Source organism: Cavia porcellus, unplaced genomic scaffold (assembly GCF_034190915.1).
Source record: "Cavia porcellus strain 051 isolate PalLab524CR breed Dunkin Hartley unplaced genomic scaffold, mCavPor4.1 scaffold_7, whole genome shotgun sequence".
Lineage (NCBI taxonomy): Eukaryota > Metazoa > Chordata > Mammalia > Rodentia > Caviidae > Cavia > Cavia porcellus.
In genome coordinates, this window is record NW_026947490.1 from 6,334,359 (window position 1) to 6,341,160 (window position 6,802).

The following is a 6,802-nucleotide window of genomic DNA, read 5'->3' on the forward strand; positions in this document are numbered from 1 at the left end:
TTAGATTTCTGGGATGGTGATTATTATATGTCTGGGTGTAGTTTTATTTTGGTTATGACTATTTGGAGTTCTATATGCTTCACTGATCCTGATGTCGGTTTCCAATGTCATGTTTGGGAAATTTTCAGCTATTACTTCTCTAAATATCCTCTTGACATCCTTTATGTTGTCCCCTTATTTTTCATTTATCCCTATCAATCTGATGTTGTTTTTCTTTGTGTAATCTTGCAGTTGTTGAATTATTTCCTGATTCATTGTTATTTTTAAAAGATCTTTCCTTTCCTGTTCACTAGCTGCAATCTTGTCTTCAAGGTTTGAAATTCTATCTTCACTTTCATTGAGGTGGTTTTTACAGCTTTCAATGGAATTTTTGATTTCCTGTATATCTCTTTGCATCTGCTTTATGTATTCTGTTTGTTTCTTATATTGCTCATCCAAGGATTCTATCTTTTTGTTTAGTTCCTCCAATTTTTTTACTGTGTCTTCTTTAGATATGTTCAGCATCTCCTTCATTTCTTTTATCATTTCTTCTTTTACCTGGGAGATTATTTCTAGTTTGAATTCCTTTAAAGCTTCCTGGAGTTGCTTCTTTATTTCAGTTGCTATTTTCATGTGTATGGCATATATTTTCTTCTATGTACATAGCTCCTAAGGTTTCTTGGGATGGGCTGGAGGTTTGAGATTGTAATTTGGTCTTTCATTTTGTTATTTGCCTATATTTCTGTGCTTCAAGTGTTATTTCAAGGCTTCCCCAAGGTCTGTTGGAAATCCTCTTCTATGCCCTCAGCTCCTGAGACTCTGGTCACTCAGTTTCCCAGATTGAAGGATTGAGAGAGGGTCACTGGGAGTAGGGCAGGCCAGCTCAAGCCTAGACTCTGGAACTGATGGTGCCCACTTGCTTACTTAGAACTCCAGAGTCTGCCAAGCATGGCTGGGAGTAAGGAGGCTATTGCAGCCCGCTCAGGACCCGCTGCGCTGGTCCAGTGTACCTGGAAGCCGCAAAGTTCCCTGTCCGGGGCCGAGCGAGGGTCCGCAACTAGCTGGACTCGGGGGAAAGTACGGGGCACTCACCCCAGGCTGCCCAGCCTCTGGAACCAATGGCACCCACTTGCTTGCTTAGAATTCCCTAATATCCTTTTCCTGAATCCCACTAATTTCAGAATTTTGAAGTTTTAGAAGCTCCAAGGGCTTCTGCCCTCCTTCCAGAATCTACAAACAGTAAACCTTCTTTGTTTGAGGGACACACACTAGACCTGTTCCCATCCTACATGTGTTCAAAGGTTGGGCTTTTGAAGAGTGATTGGATCAAGGTAATTACTCATCAGTATATTAACCTAATAAAGTATTCAAAGCTAAATGTGCTCTTAGGAGGGGGATCTGGGCAGACAATGTGAGTCACTGGGTCATGACTGGTAAGATATAGGTCTTCCCCTGGTCCTCCCTTTTCTCTCTGCTTTCTGATCACCATGATATAAGTAGCTTTCCTGTGCCAGATCCTTCTACTGTGCTGTGGAGCCAGCTAGCTATCCTCTAAAAACCATGATCCAAAATAAGCCTCTTATCCTTTTAGTTGTGAATGTTGGATATTTTGGCACAGTGAGGGGAAAGTGATTAAAACATCATCCCATTCAAGTTGTCATGTATTTTGAAAATACCTCACCTGGGAAGTTTCTTTCTTTGTCTTCCTTACCAAGAGTCTTTCTTCTCAAAGAGGAGTCTTTTGGATGCACAAGGAGAATTTCAGAAGGCACTTCACGGAAACTCCCACTTCTCTTCTTAGCTCCCCCCTAATAGAACTTTCCAAGTCCCAAGGATTCATCTCCAGATGACGAGTAAATCTTCAGACCCGTGTTGTTGGTTTCATTCTACATCAGGGACCAGTGTGGTGTTCAGTTCTGAAAGGGCTCCTTTGTGTGTGAAGAACTGTTCTGAAATCTCCCCATAAGAAATTGAGTTGTATTATATTGCATTGTATGGGAAATCCACACCATTTCTCCCCTCCCTAGTGAGGGGAATCCTGCCAATTCCAGGTGCTATTGTGAAAATGAGTCATTTGGGAGGATGCCAGAACAGGCAAAGAAAAGAAGAAAGCAAATTGGCCTGACAGATTTGGGGGCATCAAATGACACAGATTTAAACAGTGGTGTATTTTGCAGTGTCATGTTTTTAATCCTTGCTGAGAATGTCAATTAGAGAGAAGTTACCTAGATTTCTGACATTCAATAATACAATTGTAATTCCTTCAAAATTTTTATTTTTGACTTGTTAACACATGTACATATTTAATTTGAAATGCTAGGAAATTGTTCTCATCAGGAAGTCTTGCTCCAGTTTCTTTCCATCACCTGCACATACAGGTAACTCCTTTTATTAGTTTTGTTTGGTCTTTCTTTCTTTCTTTCTTTCTTTCTTTCTTTCTTTCTTTCTTTCTTGTCTGCCTGCCCCCACTCCTGCCCTCCTTCCAGAATCTACAAACAGTAAACCTTCTTTGGTTTGAAGAATCACACACTAGACCTTGTTCCCATCCTACAAGCACAAATCAACAGATATATTTCCAGCCTTCCCCAAGAAGGCAAAACAAAAGGGCATATGATCAAGGCTTACACGATCACCATCACCCTCCCTAGGCATTGATTTTAAAGATGGTGACACCAAAGCAAGCACAGGGCAGAGTCTTTTCTAGCACAACAGTAGCTATACCAGAAAGACTAGTGCTAATGGTTCAAGCTGCAGCATCTTAGGTCCAGGGTGAGGGAAAAATCAGTCTACCCTGAGGCATGGTTAGAGCCAGAAAGATGATGACTCTCCTGGACACCTCACTATAATAGGACTCTTCCAGGACTAGGGAGGGCTCCCACATTGTGTACACATGTGTTTATAAAACTTGCAAAAGTAGAATACTTTGAGCTGCTGTTTGTTAAGATGTTGTGTACTTCCACTCCAAATGACTGTGTCACACTTCTTTTTGAGCTGTGTAGCACTGGAGTAGCTGCTGTAATTGGGGAAGTAAGCCAAGGGAAATTTGAGTTAGGATTGAGTGCAGTGTGATCTATTTGTGTGGTTCTTAAGTACTTCCAGAGCCTTTACTAGCCACTCCAGGGTCAAAGGGGTTGCCAGCAATATTGTTGCCACCCACTGTGCTGAGCCATCTACCCTTGTGATATGAGGTAGGACAGAAATCACACTGTCATACGAAAATGTCCTAAATGCTGGGTCCTGGAATTATATGGGAGAAAATGAGATTCACAATGTGTGGCACCAGAAGCCAGCCTGTGAAAAATCCTAGATCACAAATGAAATTTGACAGAGGTTCTCTCGAATTTAACAACAATCTTCCAACCTTGCCTACCTTGTCTAATAATGGGTATGAAGTAGAGAAAATCTCATCTACATTGTAAACGAAATAAAGTATTTGTTTCTCAGGCAGGTGACCTAGGTCAGCATCGTCAGTAGAAGGTCATAATGCGAATGTGTGCCATTGATCTGAAAATGATCTTAGGTCCAGGGTGAGGGAGAAATCAGTCTACTCTGAGGCACAAAAATGGCCCTTGGCCTCTGGGGTCTTCCTCCTCACATCCCACAACCCAGTCTAACTGTGAGGAAAACACCTGTCAAACTCAAGTGGAGCGATAACTACATAGTACTGACCATACAGCTCAAGACTGTCAAGGTCATCAAAAACAAAGACAGCCTGAGAAGCTATCACAATGCAGAGGAGTCTAAGTAGACATAGGGTGCATTGCTTCTTTTAAAATCAGTTTGCTTGGCTATTTTTACACAGTAGTGAAAGGCTGACTAATGTATGATACAGATCAGCTATTTATCTTATGAACCCCAATTTTGTCACCATCTTCCAATAGTTATTTTGCTTAAAACAAAAAAACAAAAAGCAGATTGACACAGAGGTTCAAGAAAACAGCATTTATTGGAGAAACCAAGAGTTACAGTTTTTGTACTCTAAATCAGAAAGGCCCTAAACAGTATCTGTAAGAAAAGTCTGGTTATGTATGTATGTATGTATTTAAATAGATAATTTCCATGGTGTCTGTTTCTAGAAGCAGTTCGTTGACTGGGCAAAAATCCTGAATCATAAACCTGCTCTGTCTGGTTGGTTAACTGGATTATCCCCAGATGAAAGAAGTGGAACGTCAGGGACAGTGACTTCAACCGCTGATCTGTATCTGTTGGAACATTCTGTGGTTGACCCTTTGGAGGCTGTAAATGGAGGTCTCCATTTCCCAGTTCCACTTTATAAAGTCCCAGTCTTGGTTACTTCACTTTCTTCCACACTGTCACTGTACCAGCTGTGATGGGTACACAGAAGTGTGAATTATACCATCTGAGAACTTTCAACTTAAACATTTTAAGGTGGACTAGGGAAGTGCAGTGTCTTCCTTTAAGGAGGAGCCAATGAGCATCAACTTGTCCACACAGGTCAAGGAAGTCCAAGATGGCTGACTTTATCACATTTAAGGTGTCGAAAAGTCATGAGAGAATGTTCGAGTACCCAGAAATTTCTAAAAATTTGAGTCTGTGAAAGACTTTCCACCAAAACCTTAACTTTTAAAATTAATGAAGAAAAAGATGATCCTAAATGTTCCAGAGGACCAGAACATATGACCTAAAGGAAGAGGAATACAGATGGGCTAAACAACATTTGTGGGATTGTTCACAAAGCCTAAAGAAGAAAAAAGAGACCATTCTTACAATAGTCACAAAAATATAAAATATTAAGAAGAAAGGAACACATGGGATCTAAACACAGAAATCTATAACACTATTGAATGGCTATTTAAAAACTCACTTCGTTACACAGAAAGAATAAAATTGGAAAGTTTAATACCATATATGTGTTTAGGCATATCAAAGTAACCATACATGTTAAGTCTGTATTCCAATAGTTATTTTTGGAATTCGACAATGATTTTAAAGTTGATTTTGCAAAGTGTGTGAAGCCAGTCCATTTTTTCAAAAAAGAAGAGGGAATAAAGGCATTTATTTTACCAGGAACTAAAATATAAATAGAATGATACTATCTCAGAAACAGAGATAAAGACATAATAAAAACCATAAGACACCACTTTAAGTATATGTAAGTAATCAGGATATGAGAGTGACAATGTTTCTGTGAAATGGGGAAGAATGAACTACTCTATACAAAATTTTGGAATAGCTGTCTAAACATTTGGAAAAAATCAAGCCAGATTCCCTCTCATAATATCCATGATAATCACTTGCATATGGTTTATATATTTTTAAGAAACATAAAAGTACTGGAAGGAAGAAGAGGTAAAATTTTATGTAAACTTGTAGCAAGAAAAATTTGCTAAGTATAATCCCAAAGGAAAAATCAATAAAGTAACATATTGGAGAAAAGATTGTAAGAAGATTTTACTCTTAAATTTGGAAAATAAAAACAAAAACATGAAAGGTAAATGACACCTGAGAAATAAGTGTGACATATACTACAAACAGAAGGATTTTTAATAAAATACAAAGGCATTAGACAGATAATAAGAAAAAGACAAATAGCCCAGCATAAAACAAATGGGGATATAAAGAATATATAAACAGTCTTATAATACATACAAATAACCAACTGATGTGTAAAAAAAATTATTCAAGCTCATTAGTCAGTAGAATGACCAATAAAACAAAGATAAATCACTTTCTGCCTAGCCCACAGGTAGAGAGGATGTGGGGAAATCAGCTCTTCTCTACGAAATATTAACTGATGTGTCATTTCCGAGAGACAGTTTGGCAGTCCATCTTCAAAAGCTTGCGAAGATGCATGCTCTTTGATGAAAGAATTGCTTTTTGTGGGAGTCATCCTAAGAAATAATGGCATAAAAATCACAAAGGAATAGGACTAAGTACCTGCTTAGGCATCAGCGAAGCAAGGAAACCAGTATTCTTAAAAAATTACATTTTTGATCTTAAGAATTAGAGTATTTATCTCAGATAAATCAGAATGTTGGGAAATACTTTTTATTGTTTTTATTTGTCCTTGTGACTTAGACAAGGAAACAGAGTGACCAAGATACTGTGAACTTTTCACTATTGTCTTCAGATCTTGATTCACACTTTGCAGAAGGGGATCCAACCTACTAGGAATACTAGAGCAATGAGAAATTATGCAAAAAATGAATGCAGGAACCAGGGATTTTATTATAATGAATGACACGGTTTTAGAATTTTGGGAGCCACTAAATTTATAAATGCGAATTTATAGTTGACATTTATAAGATAGTCACAATTTATCAGGCAAAAGATGAAGTTCGAAAATAATAACCAGGTAAAATCCTGTGTTTGCTGGTTAAAATAGATAATCTTGCTGTTGCATACAGAGAAAAGAACCCCAGAATAAATACCAGAAGGTACGTAATGTTGGCTGTGAGGGGGCAGGAGCAGAGATGATGGGTGGGTTTTTAAACTTATTTTCTGTATTTTCTAAATGCAACTCAATTACTTCTATGCAGAAAAGATGGAAATTTTTAGCTGCCTTGTTTTAATAGTTTCTAAAATAAGCCAGAGTATAAATTAAGTCATTAAAAAAAATAGAGCAATCAGCTCCATAAATGTACCTGATCCTATCTCCAAATAATCAAGCATCGCTGACCATGCCTAGTGTTACACAGTGTTAGAGACTCTGTGATTCTGTGACTCACTGTCCTGTTTGTCTCCTTGGCTGCCATGAAGATGTATCCACGCCTCATCAAAGATAAGGCAGCCAGATGACAGAGAGTCCGGCTGATCTGTCCAGGGTCGCAGAGAAGGCCTGTGTTCACACGGGGCCAGGAAC